Consider the following 24,695-nt stretch of genomic DNA (forward strand, 5'->3'; position numbering starts at 1 on the left):
CCATGCAGACACGGAGAGAACGTGCAGGCTCCGCACAGAAAGTGACCCAAGCAGGATTTAAACTTGGGACCCTGGCGCTGTGAAGCAACAGTGCTAACCACTGTGCTACCCCATGCCGCCCAATAGCCAGTAACAAGGTTTGCACATGTTGAATAATGACTGTCAAAGGATGGTTGGTTCTGGCATCTGTACCACAGTATAATGTAGGAAATTCAGGAGAGAAAGGGAGAAAATTAAAGATCTGGAAATAGAGAGAAAAAAAACCCGCAAAATAATTGAACTGCAGCAGGGGTTTAAAAATGCTCTTTAAGCCTGAAAAATGTTTCAACTGTGCTTTATTTTACTGCACTATCGAGAGTGCAGTAATTGCGCGTAATTTTAACAGTCTCTGCAAGATAGCATGCGGTGCAAGTCTTTGCAATAATGATGCTGAATCACAAGTTAATGAGCTAATATATATTTTATGGTAATCCAGCTGTGACCATAGACATTTGCTCCAAATGGAACAGAGAAGACAGCGAAAGAAGGCAAGATTCAGCAACAGTGCTTTCTCTGCAAGCTGGGGTGAGGGATCGTCGCAACCAACATAGAGTAGCTCAGATCATGGTGTCACATGTGAACTTTCAAGGAAACTGATAAAGCATTATGAAGAGTTAATAGAAGGCTGCATGTTAGAACATGCTCTTAAATATTGTGTGAGATGAAACAGTATAATTACTGAATTAGTAATCTTGTGGTTCTGAGCTGTTCGGATACCAAACCAGACTCCGAACATTTGTGAGCTTTGTGATGAACGCAAGAAATTGGTCGATACATTTATTTTATATCTATTGCATTACAACTGCAAACAATCATTTTTTGCAAAACTGTGAGGAAAATATACTTCACCCCATGAGCAATGACTCTGACCAATAGATGTCTTTTATGTTGAAACAAACTTTAATTTAAACACAGAATTAACCACATTAATATCAATGAAAGAGCTTTACAATTATCAGTTAAACAGTTCTTAAACACAAGGAAAAACTTAAACTTATTATCTAAACCTGCTACTAACTCTAATTAAGCAACCCAATATAGTTCATATGCCACTTTTAACAAAAGTGCCGATTACTTGTTTATTTATGTCGAGCTTTGGAGAGAGTTCCTTCCAAGAGCAGATTAAGTACACTTTTGTTTAACCTAGCAGCATTTGGCAAAACCGCTGTTCAATTTAAAATCCTTCTGTCTTGTCAGACTCAAATCCCATAGACAGCTGCCAAACTACGGACAGACCTGGTGCCTCCCATGAATTACATCATCTATATCCCACTATGATGTCAAATGACTTACTTTGTAACCCCTCATAAATTATCTGCGCTTCAGTGAATCTCCGGAAATCATAACAATATCCCTTTAGCCATTTATCAATAACCAAATCAGTGGTTGGAATTAGTAATCATTACTTCACCTTTTATGACTTATTAGTTAGAGATTTAGCAGACAAACAGTCTGGATGCCTTATCTTAGGTTGTGTAATACTTTTACTGCAACAAATATATACCTTAACACAGATTTTTAAAATAAATGTATCGACCAATTTCTTGTGTTCATCACAAAGCTCACGACAAAGCAGGTTGGGAAAAAATGAAATGCCCAATTTTGCCATGGTAGTGATGGAGAAACTATTTGCATTTTCTATTAATTCCCTCTGAAACTGACAGCAATTTCTGGAATCAGCACATGCACTGTTAAACGTGGACATCCTGCCGTTGCTGTTAGTTGTTCAATGTTTCCTCATAGGGTGAGCAGCTGAAGTCTATCCAATGTGCAATCAACTAAAAATCACTGAACCAAAGAAGCCTTGCCCATTTGTACTGTTAGTCCTGCTGTAAAAATCCTTGAAAAGGGGACACCCTGTTGAATGCGCTTTAATGACATTATTAATGGCATGCTGAGTTTATAATTACTGATGAGCAGCCTAACTATCTCAAAATACTGATTTTATGTTTTTGGAATGTCAAATTAATTCCTCAATTATGATAAAGAAAGCATGTATGGTTAAAATCATTTTCTTTATGGCATTTCAGCCTCCACCTTTATCCCAAACATTTATTTTACGATTTATAAAACGTAATTAAAAACTAAGGCTAATCCGAGCATTTTACTTTCTGGTTTACCTTTCATGAGAATACTTCAATATGATTGGCTGCTTATCTGACTTGAAGACATCACTGTTGCAGGAATCCTGGAATCCCCTTGCGTTGATGCCAGATTTTAACTGATGTTGGGAACAGGGAAATCTACACTATGTAGATTGCGAAACTGGCCCCAGAATCCAGGCCAATACATCAATGGTCAGCATGACCATTAAAGTTAGATTAGGCGGCACGGTGGCGCAGTGGTTAGCACTGCTGCTTCAGAGATCCAGGGTTCCAGGTTCGATTCCCGGCTTGGGTGACTGTCCGCGGGGAGTCTGCACATTCTCCCCATGTCTGCGTGGGTTTCCTCCGGGTGCTCCGGGTTGCCTCCCACAGCCCAAAGATGTGCAGGTGAGGGGGATTGGCCATGCTAAATTGCCCTTAGTGACCAAAATGGTTAGGTGGGGTTACTGGGGTACGGGGATAGGGTGGAGGTGTGGGCTTAAGTAGGGTGCTCTTTACAAAGGCTTATGCAGACTCGATGGGACGAATAGCCTGCTTCTGCACGGTAAATTCTATGAGTCTATGATTACTGTGCAAGTTCAATAAGAGGAGAGAACCTATGTGCACATGACTGTGAAACCTGATAGCCATCCGCTCTGGTGTGCATGTGGCTGTAGTCCACTCTGTGTGGTTGACTCTTAAAGAGGAATTTTAACTCTGGGACAGCAGTTGACAGAAAGCCTGGGCAGATCATCTCGGAGATGCAGAGGGTTGCTCTGTCCTTTTAGTAGAGACAGCATTACTGGATTTGCATTGGTGCAACATTGTACAGGTTGGGAACTGCCAAGCCAGCAGCAAACTAAGTCATGGGGGGGCAAGGATTGGGAGGAGGTTGAAAACTCAAATGAGGAGGAGCCCGGGGTGCTAGTCACCCAAACTATTCTTTTTGTCATATATATAGGAGAAAAAAAAACCTTTTCACCAGGAGGTTCACAAGAATGATCCCTGGAATGAAGAGCTTGTCGTATGAGGAATGGTTGAGGACTCTGTGTCTGCACTCGTTGGAGTTTAGAAGGATGAGGGGTGATCTTATTGAAACTTACAGCATACTGCGATGCCTGGATAGAGTGGACATGGAGAGGATGTTCCCACTTGCAGGAAAAACTAGAAGCAGAAGACACAATCTCAGACTAAAATACTTTAAAACAGAAATGAGGAGGAATTTCTTCAGCCAGAGGGTGATGAATCTGTGGAACTCACTGCCGCAGAAGGCTGTGGAGGCCAAATCACTGAGTGTCTTTAAGACAGAGATAGATAGGTTCTTGATTAATAAGGGGATCAGGGGTTATGGGGAGAAGGCAGGGGAATGGGGATGAGAAAAACGTCAGTCACGATTGAATGGTGGAGGAGGCTCGATGAGCCGAGTGGCCTAATTCTGCTCCGATATCTTATGGTCTTATGGTCTTCTTGCTCCACAACTTCTGTTGTGTGTGGTGTCCTCAGCAGGCACCATGTTCAATTGATGTTAAATATGGATTTGTGATGGGACCTCAAGCAGTATAAATCCATGACCATTCCTCTCTGAGTCAAGTGAGGACCACAGCTACCCAGTTTTACGATAGCTTTGGGGCTGAAAAAAAGTGGTGTGTTGAGTGGCCTAAATTTGAATCCAGGTCTACAACCCTCTGAGATCTCTGCACTCCTCCAATTCTGGCCAATCATTCCATAATTAGCAGATGTACCTTCAGCTTCTACACTTTAAGTTCCAGAATTTGCTCCATAAATCTCTCCTATTCCCAACCTCTTTCTATTCCTTCAATGGCAGCTGAAATCCTACCTAGTTGACCAAGCATTAGATCGCCTAGTATAGCACCTCCTAACGTGCTCGGTGTCAAACTTCATCTGATAGTCCTCCTGAGAAGTGCCTTGGAACATTTTACTCGGTTAAAGCTGCCAAATAAATTGTTTTTTGCTGCATCACCCAGTTTCTGCTGGCAAGCAGAGTTACAATCTCCCACCTCAATGTCCTTTGAAGGTAACTAAGCAAGCCTTTTAATTTGTGGAAAAAAGATAATTACTGCAACAGAGGGGAAGGAAAAAACAATCAACAAAAATCCTAACAATGCACCATCTGTTTTCTTCTGATGGGAAGATGTCCACCAACAGGAGAAGAGACTGCGTTTGCATGTTGAAATGAAGAGGCTGCTCTCACATAGCCAATGGCTGGCCCCTCACGAGCATCACCTTACAATACATCATTATTGAAACCAGACCATACATTGCCCACGAGGCTGATAACAAGGCAAAAAAAAGATTTGCTGAAAATTTGAGATCAGAACAGAAAATGCTAGAGGTATGCATCGGATCAATCAGCAACCATAAAGAGCAAAGAGCCTTTAGCTGTCTCTTCTTTTGAAAAATTATTTTACTGACCTGCTCCACATTTTCAATGTTTTCTGTTCTTATACATGAGGAGAATAGACAGTTCGCTGAATGATTACTGGATTGGACAACATTGTATATTCACCAGCTTCTATAATTTATATACCTCAGAGTAATACGCCGATAACATTAGTTTCCAGGTTTCCAAGACTTTCTGTAGTGGCTGTTTACTTTGCTCTGGGTCCACACCCAGGCTTAACCAATCAAATATAGTGCGCAGTGATCAGTTACCAAACTCGCATAATCAAACACAGATAAATTAAGATATTGAACACTACAGACACAAAGCATGGTAAGCAAGAGAAAGGTTCGTGGCCACAGATGGTCAGACCGTACTGTTAAGAATCCCAACTTACCTTGTCGTAAGGTGGAGATCAGGAACTGCAAGTCCTGACAGGCCTCAAGAGTTTCAGCACATGTGTGGTTGGGGAGCAGGCGGCATATGCACAGTCTAGTATTTGGAGTTCTTTAGGCTGAAGAGAGGGGCCAAAAACTTCCTTCATGAAAAATGGAAAATGGACCAAAAACCACAATGCCAGGACCCAGAAGTGGGGTGCCATACTGGAGAGGAATTCCAGAGGAAGTGCCATTGAACAGCACGTTCCACGGAACCCAGTTTGGGAAATCTCGCTGTGCAATTTACATCAATGAACATAATTTTAATAACCATATTTAAATAATCAGTCTTCAAAAGCATCTTTTACTTTGAAAAATGTTGTTACTAATCAATTTTTATGATGTGAAGTACAGAACATTAATACATTCTGATGTTTTATTCACAAATCCCCAAACTCTTTGTTTGATTGTGTTAGCAACACCTCTCCATTGACGGGATTAATTCTCACTGAATTAAAGTAGCCCAAAGCAAGATTTTACTTGCACATTCATGTGTGCTGAATCTTTACGAACTTGTACCTAAATGTCACATATTTGTTCTCAATGTTAGTGTATTTTCCCATTAAACAGGACAAACAGGTCTCATAGTCTGAAAATTTTGCACCTTTCAATAATTTTATAATGCTCTCATAACAAAGATGATCAATTCAGACCATGTATTATATTTTGATGTATCTTAACTAGCAGCATGCAGGGAATTTAGTGCACCGTGATATGACCGGGTGGGGAGAAGTGAGCTGGTTCCCCTTCCATTCAGCCCCTCGGTTGGTCACACAAAAGATTTATAAATTTATTTTCTCCATCAATGTCTCTTCCAATCCAAATGTATATATTTGTTTATAAGGAGCCAAACAAACCATGTTTTCTTGAGTCAAAGAAAGGCTATGTTTATTCGTTATCGAACCAGAGAAGAAAATAATAAAGATAATAATCGTTATTAGTGTCACAAGTAGGCTTACATTAACACTGAAATGAAGTTACTGGAATATCCTCAGCGTGACGACAAACATATGAAGATACCAGAAGTAGCAAAGTTAGAGTCCAAAAAAAATTAATCAAACATACAATTAAGTCCTTTGCTTGCCTTTGAGGCATAGATTGTTGAACGTTGCAGCCGTTTGAAGTTAGTTGGTTTTGTGTAGAATTCTGGAGTTGACTTGGTTCAGGTCTGTGCTCTGTTGAAAGCAGCCCATTTAGCTTCAGAGATAGTGAGTGCGATAGAGGGAGAGATCATCACTACTCGCTTCCAACACCGTTTTAGGTGGCTGTGCATTATTTTATTGATTTCTCCTTCTGATTTTGCGCGGGCAAACAGTTTTTATAATTCCTATCACCCCAGACAGGAATTTGATTAGCATGTCTCGCAGGCATTGGTGCAGACCAAGTAATCCCTTTTTTTGATCTTTGCATCTCCGAAACCTTTGACACACTTCAAGATAAGCTCCCTGTGGAGTGGGTTGATGTTTGATGAGTGTGTGGCTGGTTAGCAGTTCATATTGTCTTGATAGGATGACAGTTGATTAAAGCCCAATGCTTTATATTTTAATACCTTCCTTTTCAGAGATTCCCTTTATGACCTTGACATACCTCAGATGTGAATTTCATGCAATAGGTCTGTAGTGCAATTTATATGGAAACTTTCAAGAGAAGTTTACAGGATCAGACATCAGGTGACTCATGGCAGCCATTTTTTGTTCAATGACTTTTCTTCTATTTAAAAAAAGTTCTACTTTAAACAGTTCAATATGCCTATGGCTGGCTGGTGAAGTAAGTGGATTTCACTCGGTGAGTTTCCTGTTGTTGTGGCAATAGTACACTATTGTTTTCTCTAATTTCAACTCACAAATTGTTGCAACATAATTTTGGAACTCATCTGCAACACTCTGACCGTTAAGGCCAAATGAGTTCAACAGCTGGCATGACAATCTTATCGGTGTAACATATTTTAGAATGGCAATCTCAACTCAAAACCTCAAGTCTCCTGTGGTCAGAGATGGTTTATGTTTTATGTGTTAAAGCGGCTCAGATGACATAATTCTCAGGTCAGTAAAACGATCGTGACCTCAAGCCCCCCTCCAGTACTTCAGAACAAAATTAAGGCTGATACACTCGTGCAGTACTGGGAGAATGCTACACTGTTGGAAGTACTGGGCTGGATTCTCCATATTGAGACTATGGCCCACGCCGCGTCAAAACGGTGGAGTTTTCCTCCTGAAAATCCTGATTAAAGGGACATGAATTCCCAGCCGTGCAGGGGGCTAGCAGGGACCCGGAGTAAATCTCGCAGCTTTTGCTGCCGATTCAGGCCACTGCACTGCCAGGTCAGAGGCCGTGCATGCGCATGGCGGCGGCCTTCAGCGGCTGCACCGTGCTCCATGGACTGCGGAGCTGGACCCGAAAAAGAGACCGCCCCAATCGGCCGCGCGCCCGACCCTCAAACACCACACAATCATTTCCTGGCCGTCTATAAGGCCCCCCTTGGCCTCCGATCTGCCCGCCGCCGGCCAGGGTGGCTGCGGACTCAGTATCCCGACTGGCAATACCAGGTTAGTTCCACGCCGCCGGGAACTTGGCTGGTCAGGGACGGAAGCTGTCGGAGTGGGCCTCTGGCAATGGCCTCCGGCGGCGTGGTGTACTTCCCGGTGACACCGCTTTTCGCCTGGAGAATCACCAAACTGGCGCCGGTCCCAATTACGGCGTCAAACTGGATTCTCCACCCCGGCGCGGTCGTGATTTTGCCGTCGTGTGCAGAGAATCCAGCCCACTGTCTTTCAGGTGAGATGTTAAAACTGAGGACCCAGCTGCCTGCCCTATCAGGTGAAGGTAAGAAATATTGAAGAAGAGTAGGGGAGTCCTCTCTGTTGTCCTATACAATCTTGATTCCTCAATGAGCATCACAAAAACAGTTTATCTGCTCATTATCACATTGTTGTTTGGGAGATATTACTATGCGCAAATTGGTTGCCCATTTCCTACATTACAAACAGTGGTCGCAATTCTCCGCTCTTGTTCTTATCGGGCGTTTATGGAAAATCCCACAAGAGGCCTAAATCGCCTTTCACGCTGACGCAAAGGTATGACCCACTTCTCCCCACCAGTGCTATAATGGGATTCCTGACATTCAATGTCGGGTGCCCCATTATCATAAATTTGAATCTATAACACTTGATTATCCCACCCCACTCTTGTGTACTGGCACAGCCTTTAAAAATGGTGCCCTGATCTTTAAAACAAAACCATGCTGCTGGTGGAGCGGGTCGCCAACGTGATGGCTAGCGACCGCCCCCTTGGATTTCTTTTCTCTAAGTTCCTAACGGTACAGCGGGGGAAGCTGCCATTGGGGCCGACGGCTTCAACATGGCTTTTTCTGCCCGCTCCTACCCTCTGCAAATTACACACAGTGACTGCACCTCAAAAACACTCCCTTCGCTGTAGAGTGCTTTGATGTATCCAGTTGTCACGAAAGGTAGTCTTTTTTAAAAGTTTAATTGCATTCAATAAGATATCATACTTTGTTCCATGCTCCTTCCCACTGCCTGACAAATAACAGTTGGTTGTCTGCTTTGAGCAGTCGATGGGCAGGACGCCTGTGCAGGACAATTTCATGTGTTTTGGACCTCAGTTGAAGAAAAGAGAAAAACTGCAGCATCCATTGCACATCTTATAGGAAGTTGATGATTGCAAGTAGGTGAGGGAGTTAGGTGAGGGGGTTTGGAATCCAATAGGGTGGCCAGCACTTACAGCAGAATTAAATAGGAGGTGCACTTGTCAAAGATGGTCAGACAACAATGCGTAATTGAAGCATTGGGCAGAATTATGCAATTTATGACCCTGACCCCGATTATCCAGTGCAGCTGTGGAGGTAGAATGAAACCTCTGAGTAAGGAGCACCACAGGGACCTGAATCTGTGTCCTTTATTTTCCAAACAGTCCTTGCATATACAGTAAACCAGATGAGCCAAATATCCTGGAATGGAATCAGCTGCATCTCCTTCAACATTCCTTCCTCCTACTGCCTCCATTTTGTTTTGATTTGTTCCTAATTTTGGATCCCTGTCAGCAGGAGGTAATATCAACTCATTTTTGGGTTCTCTACTTCATTGCCTTCATTCCCAATGTTCTTTATCATTGAGGGATGTCCTGATCTTGGGATAATCTTTGTAAGCAGCCCATACAAGGTGAGGTAACCTGCAAAGACCTTACAGATCTCAGACAACATGTGGTTGAGGGGGGATGGGATTAATGTGCAGCAGTCTCCTGTCTGGGACACGATCCCATTGGGTGCTGCAACCATTAACATTTAAAGTTCTGAGAGTTGGGGAGTGGGAGCTGTTAGGAGTGCCTGGTGGAGCAGGGTTGTCAACTCAGTTTCAGCATTCCTAAAGGTTTAATAATATTGTTTCTAACCAGATGACATCTGGGCATTTCAGATCATTTGACATCAGATAACATGACAGCGACTCACTGGACTTCTCCAAATGCTCTCCAAATTCCCTTATAAAACTTGGGTGCCTTATGGTGGTGACCTTAGTGATTCTGTGCCTGCAGCTGTTGTGTGAGGAGATCCAAGAAAAATAATGTAAGACTAGGTAAAGAGGAGAAACCAAGTATGAGGAAAAGGGGAAACCGCTTCATCTCTACCCAAGTCACCAATATCCATACTTGTTCCCCAGCACCCTTTCCTCAGTCTGCACCTTCACGCAGTCCTGATTTCCCAGGCTCCCTTTTCCCCAGAATCCCCGTTCCTCAGTCTTCCTCTACTCAGAACCCTCGAGCTACAGCACACACCCCCACAATCTGACAGCAACCAACCCCACAATTTTAGCCATGCCCGTATCAATTTCAACTCCTCCGCCCCAATTTCCATGGCAAGCTAGCAGTGCCAGCCTTTGTGTAATGGTGAGCTGTTTGCTTAATAACCTTAGCAGCAGGGAAACCTTTTTCTCCCCTGATAGAGAAGTGCACCGTTTGATCACACAGATAGAGGGGTGACTCTGTACACGGAGATAAAGGGATTTCCATCAGACAAAAGCCTTTCTTCACCCACTGCCACCTTGAAGTTACTTGTGTGGCCAGTGTTTTTAAATTGGAAATAGAACTGGTACATTGAAGGCCGCCTCCAATTTGTAATTTATCAGTGTTCATGGTGTCAAGGTATATGCAATATAGGATTTTGGAACTGTCGATGTCTGTTTTTGCGGGTATTTGTCTTCTGTACAGGTTTGACTATACTTGAGGAGCAAGTGAGTAAAGGGAAGCAAGCCTTTATGCCTTCCATTGGCTGATAGGTGGCCCCATCAAACTAATCAGCAATAGAGAGGGGACTGAACAGATAATTGTCAGTCGCATTGTTCCAAAAATCTGGCTGCAGTACCAGAAAAAATTTAATGACCTCACCAGGCATGCCCAGGTAAGAAGTCTCTCACTCTCTGGAAAGTCCTGCACCATCTTATGTTAGCTTCATCTCTATCGATCCTGGCCTGAACAACACACCCATTACTCCCAACCACCATCTCTCCCTGCCTCTTTTCCAATTGCTATGGTTCATTTTGCTACACCTTCTAATTGTCCTCACACCCACAAAGGTGGCTATTTCTTTCACAATTGCTGACCCCTCTTGATCACTCTTATTCCGTTGTTCTCTTCCATACGTCTCACACACTCTTCAATAGAGCAAATACTAAGCCCCTTCCACGCTTCTTGGTGGAAAAGCAGTCACACAACAGAAGAGGATTGACAGCAGAAGGTCTTGTCTCTCTACAGTCACGAACACCAATAGAAGAGACCACCATTAATATCGATGACAGAGAGGTCATGCAATATCGGAGGTCAAAGGCTTTGCACAGCAAGTTTTTTTTGAGAATTTTCCCTTCCTTTTTGCTTTCTACTTACCTCTCTTGCTCATGTACTCACGCACAATTTTAGCAAGGTAACCTGATGGTGCACTCTCCTGCTACTGTTTACCCTCACCATGACATGATAACCTTTATTTCTTTTGCTCATTTTTCTATATGCTTCAGACAACTTGAACTTTGCAATTGCAACTGACTAAGACGCAGAAGCCAACAGGTGGAGCAGCTCAACTCATTCTTCACATTCCAGGCACGAGCACCCTAGTACAATATATTCACTAAGCAATTCCTCTCACTCAAACGGTCAGGAGCAAGGATAGGGGGGAAAGGACAGTTCTGATAACAGCTTACTCTCAGGGCAGGTTCAGGTCCTAATTCTGTTGAAAAGGACTGAGAAGCTGTTTTTATGGGCATATTATTTAAAAGAAAAAATGTGCACTAGCAATTGCTGGAACTGTTCAACTACCCGTTAGGCATTTTCCACAACATATCAGAGATTTTGAAGAGTCCAGTGCCAACTTGGTGGCACTTTTGATTGGCGATCTGCAGTCTTCCATGGAGCTTGTAAGCATCTCACTGCCAGCTGCAACTGGGCTCTTCTTGTAGAGGTCTGTGGCACTGCTCAGACATGTGAAAACTGAGACCATCCAGGGTTTGAGTTCCACCTTCTCTTCCACCCTGGAATAACCTGGGAGACCAAATAGATGGGGACTTCAGTTATCCCACTAATCTCCCTTGAATCTGCTTTCGTGCATAGATTTCATAGGATTTACAATGCAGAAGGAGGCCATTCGGCCCATCGAGTCTGCACCGGCTCTTGGAAAGAGCACCCTACCCAAGGTCCACACCTCCACCCTATCCCCATAAGCCAGTAACCCCACCCAACACTAAGGGCAATTTTGGACACTAAGGGCAATTTAGCACGGCCAATCCACCTAACCCGCACATCTTTGGACTGTGGGAGGAAACCGGAGCACCCGGAGGAAACCCACGCACACACGGGGAGAATGTGCAGACTCCGCACAGACAGTGACCCAAGCCGGGAATCGAACCTGGGACCCTGGAGCTGTGAAGCAATTGTGCTATCCACAATGCTACCGTGCTGCCCGAAAGAAGGCTGAACATCTGCACAATAGCAGGGACAGTTATGCAATAGCAATGGAACATGTTTCCCTCTCAGGATGACAGCATGTCATAACCCTCACCATTCCCTCAGCCAGTGCCTTCCCTGGTCTCCAGAGTCAGTAGTTACACCTTCTCAGGCCAGAGTTCCAAGACGTCATCAACCAGGAAAATCTCAAGTGCCCTTGACTCAACAACTTACCATCTCCCATGCAGAAGCCTCCAGTGGAGCACCACACAAGAGCAGTAAATTAGAAAAGCAGTTACTTAAGGCACAAATTAAGTGCCTGCCCCAGGCAATCATTAGTGTAGAGTGTTCTGTGTTTGTACAAAATGATCAAACATTTTAAAAGTTTATATGCAGTAAGCTTTCTTGTAGAAGCTGTTGGCCCTGTAATACTAATTGACATGAATATCATGTCGATTTTTGAGTGCGTACAGTTTACTCAATGGTGAAAAACAGGGGCAGTTGGAGAGAAGATTGCTCAGGTGGTGTGTTTTTCAATGAAGAGCTCTGGCTGCAAGTAGGGTGTTGCAGTTCTACCATTTTCTTGCCATCCTCTGTGCCATGCCTTCCCCTCATCAATGGTGACTGAACATGCTATCACTTTAACAGAACAAAGTCATGATGCCGTGGGTTTAGGTGTTAACAAGGTAGAGGTGGGACAAAGATCAGTCCCAGCGTTCTTTAAATCTAGTGATAGGTAAAAATGTCCATCTTGCCAATTATCTAGCAGCCGGAACTGCATACTAGCTTCTCATACAGATTTAGCTTCAAAATTCTAAGGGAGAATTGGTGCGCTTGTCAGGAAATCCCTGACTGTGCAACTCAAGAGTATTTTAATGTAGGCACAGTCAACAAGTGGTGTTGCCATCATCACTAGAGAGGCCTACAGGTCAGGCAGTTCTGCCACTGGGGGTCCAAGGAAACTAATGGATGGAGAAAGTAAAGGGCATGGGTATAATTTCTTTGCAAAGACAACTTGCATCCCAATTTTGAAATCTATGCAGACATTCGAGGCAGACACGGGGACGGGATAACATCCATCTGATTGGAGTAATACTGCATTTAGGAGTCAGCTGTGCTTTTGAAAATATGGTGAAATCATGACTTTTAATGATCCTGGCACCATGCTTGGTACAATAACGGAGAGGCAGTGAACAGCGAGTCCATTTTCCCCATGTCAGTACATAGTCCTTGAGCTTGTGTTTAGACTGCTCAGCTGTCCCAAGCGTGTAAGTACACTAGTTGACTGTGTTTGTGATGCACCCGCTTATTATCCACATGGCAGATGGCATCGGGCATGCCTGGGGTATGCACAATGGCTGCAAGGTTTGCTGCATTGCGAACAGTGGGGAGGGCTCCACCTTCACTGGTGCAGGGGACTGAGATTGCAAACTCCATGTGTCAACCTCTGAGGCAGTTGTCGGTGCTGGTTCGGGTACCTGTAACAGATAGGTTACCTACGAGGCACTATTTGAAGCGGCCACGTAATTGTTTGTGTAATTGTAGAGTGCAGTTTCTGTGAGCATTACGGTCATAGTATCATTTCACTCTTTGTCATTGAGGGCTTCCCTCTAGTTTTTTCCACTTTGGGTTGCAACAGTACCTTGGCGACAGGAATCATATTTCTCGTGCATCTGGAGAAAATTCTTTGTGCTGGCGAGGGCCTTTCTTGGAAGATTACGCAGACTGAGGAGAGCGGGGTAGAGGTTTGTGTTGTCATGGAACAGTATTTCGAGGAGATGTTTTGCTGAACGTACTGCACGCTCCTCTAAACTATTCGATGCTGCTTATAATACATTTGAAATCACATGCGTGTGCAAATTCCTTGAACTGCCTGAAGTCAAACTGCTGGGTGTTGTCCATCATTAAAAGAATATAGAACATAGAACAGTACAGCACAGAACAGGCCCTTCGGCCCTCGATGTTGTGCCGAGCAATGATCACCCTACTCAAACCCACGCATCCACCCTATACCCGTAACCCAACAACTCCCCCCCTTAACCTTACTATTAGGACACTACGGGCAATTTAGCATGGCCAATCCACCTAACCACCTAATCTTTGTGGAATGCCAAGTGCAGCAAAGTGTCTCTTGAGATTTCCAGTTACTGTGGTGCTCTTCATGTTGGACAAGTAGTCAACTTCAACCATGCTGAAAATGAACCAACAAAGGCCAGGATGTTGTCTCCAATTCCATTCGAATATATCTGCCGTGGTGAGTGACCATGGTAGGTCTGGGACCTCATGGCATTGCAGTGGTTCTTTGGTTTGACACGGCTTGAAAGTGTTGCATGGTGTACATCGGGACACTACCCTCTCTACGTCACTGTACATTGAGGGACAGTACATGGTCTCCTTTGTCCTACACTTTGTTGCTTCCACCCCGGACTGTCCTTGGTGGAGTTTCTGATTGTGATAATTCTGCAGAGAGCTGGGGATGATGAACCACTGGCCATACAGTATCAGTTGAATGTTAACTCCTCTCTCATGTGTAAAAGGTGCTAAGCTCTTTTGACATCACGGGCCATCATGATGCCATCATGGAGCTGCCTGCATGTGTGTTTTGCTTGTCGGGCAGCTTCGAGTTTCTCAATTCTGCAGGATGACATCACTTGAATTATTGTAATATCAATGTCCTCCTCGTGATCTGCATGCTCAGTGGTGGGTAAGTAAGCCTTGGGCAGGGCTTCAGTGAGATATAGCTCCTTGCCGTGTTTGTAGATCACACTGAGGTTGTAGCGTTGGAGGTTCAGCATTATCCACAGCAGATCTGGTGATGCAGTCTGGAGGAGCTTTATAAGGATGGCAATAGGGGGCTGGTAATCAGTTTCAATGTTGGCAGGACGGCCATAATTGGAATCATGGAATTTTTGATATGCTAAGATTAGATATAGCAAAGAGTTCCTTCTTGCTCTCAGAATAGCATGTTTCTGTGTCAATGAGAGCCCTTGATGGAAAAGCCACTGCTCTGCTATTCTGGGTGCACACTGCCCCGGGAAGTCCATGCTGAGAGGCATCTACTGTTAAGAATGCAGGTGCTTGGACGTCGAAGTATTGTAATGCTGGAGGGGCTGACAGTAGATCCTTGAGTTTGTTGAATGCAGCTTTGCAGCACTCCTGTCAACACCATTCTACATCCTGGTGGAGAAGTCGACAGAGAGGTCCAGCTATCTCACTGAAAAAGGGAATGAACTTTGATAGATCATTTGTCATGCCGAAGGAACACTGCCACGCCACATCCAGCCATGAACGGTGGTGGACAATTAGCCAACTCACTGGAGGAGGAGGCTCCACAAATATCCCCATCCTCACTGATGGAGGAGCCTAAAACGTATGTGCAAAGGACGAGGCTGAGGCATTCGCAGCAATCTTCAGCCAGAAGTGCCGAATGGATGCTGATAGCTACAATTCAGGCAGAGTGGGTTCTGCACCCAGAAAACCTCAGTTTCTTTCTTTAATTCCTTGGTGCTCCTCTTGGACTGATCATTTAGCATGCAGGTACTAATAACAGATTCTAACATGAGAATATTTTGCAGAGCAATTGCTTGCACACTGGAATTAACAGTGGGATTCTCTGCAGGCAGGATTCTCCATTGTGCTGGCAGCACATGCCTGCGAGTTTCCCCAGCGGCATGGTGTAGCCACAATGGGAAATCCCATTGGAAGGCTGCGGGAATGGGGAATCCAGCTGCCGGCGAGGGCTTGCTGCCCAGGAAACCCCGACTGGCGGATCGGAGAATCCCACCCAAGGTCTCAGGCCTTTCTGTTCAGGCAGGCATTGGACCCAGATTAATTATTTAGCGCCTGTGTGAAAGGATTTTAGCTTTAGACTGACACTAAGCTTGTAAAATGTGACTGTTTTCCAGGAAACTCCAGAGGTTGCTGTGTAGCTAGTTGTATTATATTTACAAACTCACAGTAATAAATTGCTCATCACAAGAAGCATAAAGTGAAGTACAAAAACCATCAGTTTTGTTGCTTAGTTACGTAATCAGTCGTGATGCCCAACTGCAGAATTGTTGCATTTGCACAAGGGTGTATCCACATTCAAATTTATGCAAACACACTGAGGCATCCAACAATCGGGTTCTCTTTTTCACTCAGTAATCGCTGCCATTTTACAACATTGTGTTTTTTCAAAAGGCTTTTATCCACAAGTTGCTTGTGGGTTCACTTTGTGAGTTGTTTACAATATATAAATTTGAGCTGCAAGTAGGTTACTTGTGAGGAAATGACATTTTAGCGGTTTGGTGGATTTCTTCTCAAAATTGGTATGAGATGGACAGGCAGCTGAAGGCTTATCTTCCTCCTGCCGAACAAATTCAGGTCTTTTCAGAAGAGAAATTGCCTACCAAGAAACGTTTTGCCATTCATTGGCTGACCAAGACCAGAAATACACACAGCTACATAGATATTACGTAAATAAGCAAGCTGGTGTGACGTACATAGACAGCTCCAACCACATCAACCAAGGATAGTGTACAATTATCACCACTGAAGTCAAGTGCCTGGGGTCCTATCGTGACTCATGGTTCTTATATTGTCTCAATACATTTTCCCTGTTTGACATATTCAACAGGAATGGAATGATGCACTAGCTTTTAGAAATATCAGTAACTTTTATGCTTGGTCTGAGTTTGGTAATTATTTGTATTCGCTTTTCATAAAAGCTTTTTGCATGTAATAGTAACAGTGTTTTGCAAACCCAGTTAATAGTTTTTATTTCAGTTCCCCACAATTTAAGATGACACGTCCTGTTGTGTTATAGATTTGTTTGGTGCCTCAATGATGAGGTCTTCAGAGTTGTATGTTTAAACATGAGCACTTTATTTAAATTATTACAGATCCCAGTTACTGCCAGGCACGATGCTGCCGCCATACAGTTGGATTCCTTCTAGATTGTTCTCCAAGTCTATTACCACGTGACCCTATACATCATACCGTGGGCGGTGCTAGTCCCACCTTAACCCTTGCCCTGCTGAGCACCTTCACAGTATAATGGTATGAAGGGCAACTGGACATGGGCAATAAATGCTGGCCTAGTCAGCGTCGCACAACATCCTGTAAATGAATTTTAAAAAAGGCATCATACAATACTTCCGATAATCCTTTCGCTCCCCGAAAACTCTAAGTTCTGCTCAGAGCTCTCCCAAAACAACATGGCTGAACTCACAAGCTCCATCCTTTCTTAGCGTACACAGTGCTAATCCCGAAGGAAATCTTATGTTTATAAATGCATTTGTGGCCAATGTCAAATCATTGAACCCATAGCAATGTAGGTGACTTGATTATCAGGGGGTTGACAGCATTTATATGTATAATGTGGAGAAACTGTGTGACTGCCATTGGTGTGCTTTGCCAACCCTGAGTATTTGGAAAAGCAGACGGAAAAGCAACTTAAAAACAAACTGACACAGTCCTGAAATACCGATAACCTATGTAACCAAAACAGAGCGCTGGAAAGGCCCCATGACCAAGGCCAGTGCTTCAAGGTGGCCAAACAAGTTCACATAATTTTTATTGCATTATTTTTCAGGATTTTTGTTTGTGTTTAAACATTTTACATCAGTTTGTTTCTTTGTAAAAACGAAAACGAATGCAGTCGATAAAAAGTTTTGCATTCCTATCGCACCTCTCATGACCAATGGATGTCTCAAAGTACTTTACAGACATTGCATACTTTTGAAGTGTAGTCACAGTTGTAATGTAAGAAAAGTGGCACTAATTTGTACACCACAAGCTCCTACAAACTGTACCATGATAATGATCAGAAAGTCTGTTTTTATCTTCGTAATGGAGGGATAAACATTAACAAGAAATCTGCTTCTCCCCTTCACTACAGTGACCTCTGGTATCATCAGTTTTACCATGTTACCTGTTACGACACCCTGAGTTTGCATGCGGTTTATTCCAGTCCTCCACAATGGAGTCACAACATAAGTGAATTAACAAATAATTCTGATAAGCTTTTCAAGATTTTGGTCCTAGACTGCTCCAGAGCTACAGGCACCAGATTTCTAAGTAAAACATTAAAAACTATTTATTTATAACAAGAAAAAAATGAATCTATAATCATAAAAATAGAACAATGGTTTGCTAATGTAACTCTTCCCAAATCCCCATCCCACCCTCCACCCAGACACAAAGAGGACAGACACATGGTGGAAAGTGGGGAAAGGTTAAAAAATAAACAGGGTTTAAGAAATATGAGATGGTTCTTTGCTACCGTTGTAACGATCTTTGTAGCCAGTGATATCCTAATGCCTTCAACCAGAACCTGCAGGCTGTAAAATGCTCACTAAATCACCAACCAGAGAGAGAGATAAACGGCCTCTTCAAACCTACTGACCAAAAGAGTGTTCATCAGGAGAGAGGGAGATTAACTATGCCTCTTCAGGCCGATAGCCAAAGAAGAAGTGTGATTGCCTCTACAAAATGGAGTCTGTTTCAGTTTGGCAGAACATTCCAGAGCATCCTCCACTGGGCCGGATCGAATAGCACATCTGCTGGGGGGGGGGGGGGGGGGGGGGGGGAGAGGGGGGGGGCACGGAAGGGGGGGTCGGTTTCAGTAATCATTTAAAAATTAAAAGTGTAGCCCTTCCAAAACGCGTTAATCTCAGCAACTGTCCAGACACCAATAGGTACAATAACAAAGAGTAGCAGAAAGGGAAGACATGAGGGAAACTAGGTTTAAATAGGCGGATCCTTACATACTAAAACTGCAGCATTTCTGACAGTTCCCGTTCAATATCGCACTTCAGTCTCAGCCTAGATTTTTGCACTCAAATCCTAGAATGAGACTTGAACCTACACTGAGCTATGAGTGGTGGTACATCTCAACATAGTGTGCTTTATGTCATTTCTGGTTTTTAATTCCACTGACATCAATGTAATATAAGCTGCCAACACACCATCATGCTTGACAAATCTGTTGGAAGTCTTTGAAGATGTAACTTGTACAGTTGACAAAGGGGAGCCAGTCGATGTGGTATATATGGACTTTCCGAAGGTGTTTGACAAAGTTCCGCACAAGGGATTATTGTGGAAGATTAAAGCTCATGGGATTGGGGGAAGTGTATTCAGGTGTACAGAAAACTGGTTGGCAGAGAGGAAACAAAGAGTAGGAATCAATGGGTCCTTTTCAAATTGGCAGGCAGTAACTAGTGGGTGCTGCAGGGATCGGTGCTGGGGCCCCAACTATTCAGAATATATATCAATGATTTGGATGAGGAAACAAAATATAACATCACAAAGTTTGCAGATGATACCAAGGTGGGTGGAAGGGTGACCTGTGATGAGGATGCAGAGATCCTACAGCATGATCTGGACAGGTTGGGCGAGTGGGCAAATCAATGGCAGATGCAGTATAATTTGGATAAGTGTAAGGTTATTCACTTTGGAAGCAAAAACAGGAAGGCAGATTACTACCTGAATGGTTGTAAATTGGGAGAGGGGAATGTGCAGCGGGATCTGGATGTCCTTGTGCACCAGTTGCTGAAGGTAAGCATGCAGGTGCAGCAGGCGGTAAAGAAGGCTAATGGTATGTTGGCCTTCCTTGCGAGACGTTCCGAGTACAGGAGCAGGGATGTGTTGTCGCAATTATATAGGACCTTGGGAGGCCACACCTAGAATATTGTGTGCAGTTGTGGTCTCCTTATATGAGGAAGAATGTTCTTGCTCTTGAGGGAGTGCAGCGAAGGTTTACCAGACTGATTCCAGGAATGGCGGGACTGTCATATGAGGAGAGATTGACTAGGTTAGGATTGTTCTTGCTGGAGTTCAGAAGAATGAGGAGGGATCTCATAGAGACTTATAAAATTCTAACAGAAGTAGACAGGGTAGATGCAGGGAAGATGTTCCCGATGGTGGGTGAGTCCAGAACCAGGGGTCACAGTTTGAGGATTCAGGGTAAACCATTTCGGACAGAGATGAGGAGACTTTTCTTCACCCAAAGAGTGGTGAGCCTGTGGAATTCATTACCACAGGAAGTAGTTGATGCTAAAACATTGAAGATATTCAAGAGGCGGCTAGATTTAGCACTTGGGGCGAATGGGATCAAAGGTTATGAGGACTAGGCTATTGAATTGGATGATCAGCCGTGATCGTGACAAATGGCGGAGCAGGCTCAAAGGGCCAAAAGGCCTCCTCCTGCTCCTATCTTCTATGTATCTCTGTATATGTATCTGTTTTACACTATCACGCAAGGTAAAGATTTACCCTGCTGACTTAACATTTAACACATTAAAAGGAGATCCAAGACGATTACAGTGAGGCATGAACATGTCAGATCTTATGCAGCGGTTTCCCCCAACATTCCTCTATTGTATTCTTTTTTCCCAATTTTCCGCTTTTTGCAGGAAACTCTGAATTTTAAACCCTTTGTTTGCATTGATGGGTATAAATCAGGTGCGCTTCAGCAAAAATGATAGGTATTACCCCAGTGGCACTTTAATTTGGGCCTTGGGTAGGAAAACCACCACAGATATCAAAGGATCCCAATTAGCAATTTATGTGTGCGACCCTTGCGCGCGAACCTTGCAGCAGATATCTCAATCTCATCAGCAGCTAAAACCAGCAAAGTTAAAACCAAACACCAGTAGGAATAGAGCAGTCAATAGACTCATTCCGTTTTCACTCCACCAATATGCAGGGATTCACACTGGGAAGTGTGTGAAATGAAGAAGCAGGATTTATCCGTTAATCACAATAGTGGGAGATGGTGGCACAGTGGTAATGTCACTGGGCTAGTAACCCAGAGGTGCAGCCTAATGCTCTCAGACATGGGTTCAAATCCCACCATGGCAGCTGGTGGGATTTAAATTCAGTTAACAAATCTGAATATAAAGCTAGTCTCAGAAATGGTGACCATGCAACTTATTGATTTTTTTTAAAAATTCATCCCTTCAGGAGAGGAAATCCTTACCTGGGCCGGAATTCTCCGGCTGTTCACTGGCGGTGATGCACCCCTCCGTGGCGGCGTGGTGAGGCTGCGATGGGAATCCCGCCGCCAGCGAACGGCGCACCGCCTCCTATCGCTGGGAAACAGGCGGCTGAGAGGCCAGAGAGTCAAAGCCCTGGCATGTGACTTCAGACCCCCAGCAACGTGGTTGCTTCTTAACAGCAAGCTAATTAGGGAGGGGCAATAAATGCTGGCAACGCCAGCATCGCATCAAAGCATGATGGAATAAGAAATTGGCTGATCTCAGTCGGAATGAAATTGAGGGTCTGACTGGAATGAAGATCTAATGGTCTATTTAGCGCTGTAAATTCTATATAATGCTTTTACAAGGGTCCCAGTTCTTGAGAATGAAAATAATGACGGAAATTGCCATTTCCACCTTTGGTAAATAAATTGTTACTGCACATGTAAACACAATGTCTAATTAACATGGACTCTTTTTTCAAGTGGCATTACACCACCTGCTGTCAGCGATTAATAATAGGATTTAATACAGCAGAATTAGCATACACGCCTGACAAGTGTGCTCCTATTTCAAAAATATGTTCTGCTTCTACTAGAAGCAGTTTCTGAACTGGCAGGTAGGAGCAAACACAGGCAATTGCCTCATGTGGTTCATGCTAACCTCCTGGAGGCAGCTAATACTCATCACTCAGCAGTTTTCCTCCTAATCACTGCATCCCCTCTGTAGGCCTGGATAAATCATCAGTTTAGGAAATGGTTGCAAACACACAGGAATATGACACTTGCATGTTACAGCGTCTTTGCTGGCAATCCACTCAACAACCAAAGTAGGTAGGGAAAAAAGGAAACTTTGTTCAAAGTTGCAAGTGATTATTAATATTATTGACTATTCCTTGCCAGCAAGGATGATTGCCATCCATGAGTCCGAAGATGGCTGTTAAGGCGTATTTGGGATCGGTCGCCATAGATCTTGGGACATGTGCTCGTAAGGAAAGGCACATGTGCATGATGTCTTTTACCATGGAAAAAACATTCCACATCTGCTTCCACACATGTCTTGACAAAGCAAAATCTTGAACCAATAGTACGGAAGCCAAGATGATTGGAGGTTTTGTTCTGCTGCAGTCTTCATCCACCAAAACATCCGTTGAGATATTCCGAATGGCACATCTACCTCCTGCTGATGACTTGTTTGCCAGAGCCACGTCTGCTGAGTATTTCTAAGATACCCAACAGGCCTTCATGGTGACCAAAGTGGCCCAGGACATAAGCAGTCCCGTTATACTTTATCAGTTTTGATTGACCCTTTCTTACTCATTGTCCAGGTTTTGCAGTGAGGATGAAGGGGTGGACCTTGGAACCCTGCAAGGGATTAATGGGGAGAAAAGGCAGTCAGCAAAACTGGGGTGCCTTGTGTGAGCAGATAAAATTTGTGAGTAAAGTATATGTTTCTCTTCTGTGATCAGACAGGTGAAATGGCCCCAGTCAGTTTGAAGTCCTGATGGAGCCCAGAGGATTGAGCATTACAAAATTTGACAAATATGCATCCAAATTCAATTTATTTTTCCAATACAAAACCAAGTATCGGTTCATCAGGAATTGACTTTCGTGTTAATTGGCAGCAGACCTTTGATGCAAAGGAGACATGAGCAATCTGGAGGGAGGAGACTTCTATGTGCCAGCTGTGGCAACATAATAAATACATTTATCCTAAGAACACATTTACCATTTTCCTACAGCTCTCGCACAGAGGAAATCTTTCCGTCTAATGTATTGCAGTTTTGAGTCAAACTGCTACGATACAGACTAAAAGTGCTGTTGTGAACACTTCGCAAAAGCAAGCTTACATCTAATGATGTACATGATGCTCATGGAAAATGGATTCAAGGTGCAAGGTGACCTGAGAAATAGAAATCCCAAGCTATCTGATCCCTGTGCGGCAGTTGGAGGCTGAAGATGATACAGCTAAGGTGAAAGAAAGAGAGTTTAAAGATGTTACATATGTAGCAGAGACACAGGTGGAAAAAGATAGATTAATTCAGCAGGGGGCAATTGCATTATTAAAGACAGAAGCAATGTTTGATCATTTGTCCCTTCTATTATGCTGTTGGACCTGGACCAGTGCAATCAATGAGAGAAAAAAAATGGGGAGCACTTTGTTCTCACGGCATAACATATTCATGAATTCTTGAACAATCACTATGACTATGAATCCCGTGGTTTTACGCATCATTATAGTTCAATATCTTTTCAGACTTGAAGCTCTGAAGTTTTCAACTGGGATGAGATGGAGTGCTTTCCATTTGTAGCATGATAAACCTGACTGTAACCATCAAAACAAAACCCACAGCAACAAGAGCAATTTGAGACCCTAACTGTGGAAAGTGCTACTTACACCAGTATGTATGTTTGGTTGGTAAAGCTACTGCTCTGTATGACAGGTAGTAGAACTTTGAAGGTTTTGCATCCCAGTGACCTTGTGAAGTGTCATTCCCTACATATACACAGTTTGAAAGGTTTTGCTCTCGGCCAGTTCCTCTTGCGTTTCTTCAATTTCTAATCATTGACAATATAGTGATTTATCATTGACTTTAAGCACAGCCACATCATAAGGAAACTTGTCAAAGGCTTTAAGAAGGCTGTCTGTGTGAAGTTAGCAATCATTTTAACCTCGACCCATTAATTATGTTAACGTCCTCAAAAGCTTGCAAAATGTTCCATCAAATACAGATATCTTTATTTGGATGTATTGTCATGATGTTTGATGGTAAAGCTACTGCTCTGTATGTCAAAGGGTCATCTGGACTCGAAACATTAGCTCTTTTCTCTCCCTACAGATGCTGCCAGACCTCCTGAGATTTTCCAGTATTTTCTCTTTGGTTTCATTGGATATTACCTGGTACAAAAATGTGAAAAGAAATACTTGAAAGCTGTGGGGCGGGATTCTCCCGTACCCGGCAGGCTGGGGGATCCCGGCGGGACGGAGTGGCTTGAACCACTCCAGCGTCGGCCTGCCTCAAAGGTGCGGAATCCTCCGCACCTTCAGGGGCTAGGCCGGCGATGGAGCAGTTTGCGCCCTGCCGGCTGGCGTGGAAGGCCTTAGGCGCCGCGCCAGCCAAGGCCGAAGGGACTCCGCCGACCGTCGAAAGTCCATGCATGCGCGGGTGCGTCAGTGGCGGCCATCGCGGAGGCTGACATGGCCGACGTGTAGGAAAAGAGTGCCCCCACGGCACAGGCCCTCCTGGTGGGTCCCGATCGCGGGCCAGGCCACCATGGGGGGACCCCCCCGAGACCAGATCGCCCCGCGACCCCCCCAGGACCCCGGAGCCCACCCACGTCGCCAGGTCCCGTCGGTAAGTTACCTAGTCTGATCCACACCGGCGGGACTGGCAAAGGACCAGCGGGACTTCGGCCCATCGCGGGCTGAAGAACCGGCGGGGGGCCGCTGTGAGCGGCCGCCGACCGGTGCGGCGCGATTCCTGCCCCCGCCAAATCTCCAGTGCCGGAGAATTTGGCGGACGACGGGGGCGGGATTCACGCCGCCCCCCGGCGATTCTCCGACCCGGCGGGAGGTCGGAGAATCCCGGCCCTGATGGTATTTGTTAGAAAGTGATGATTTGATAAAGGTGCTAACAATTTTGAAGGAATGGAACAGAGTGGAAATAAACAGATTGAGAACACAGGTATGTGATTAAATGTAAAAGATTCACAGAATGGCAGAATCTCTTTTAAATGAAGAATTGTAAGGCTGTGGTTAGTCATTGAAGCAGGGATGGAGGTGGAATGGTAATATAACTAGACGAGTAATCCATTGGCTGGGCTAATGTTCT

Source organism: Scyliorhinus canicula, chromosome 12 (assembly GCF_902713615.1).
Source record: "Scyliorhinus canicula chromosome 12, sScyCan1.1, whole genome shotgun sequence".
NCBI lineage: Eukaryota > Metazoa > Chordata > Chondrichthyes > Carcharhiniformes > Scyliorhinidae > Scyliorhinus > Scyliorhinus canicula.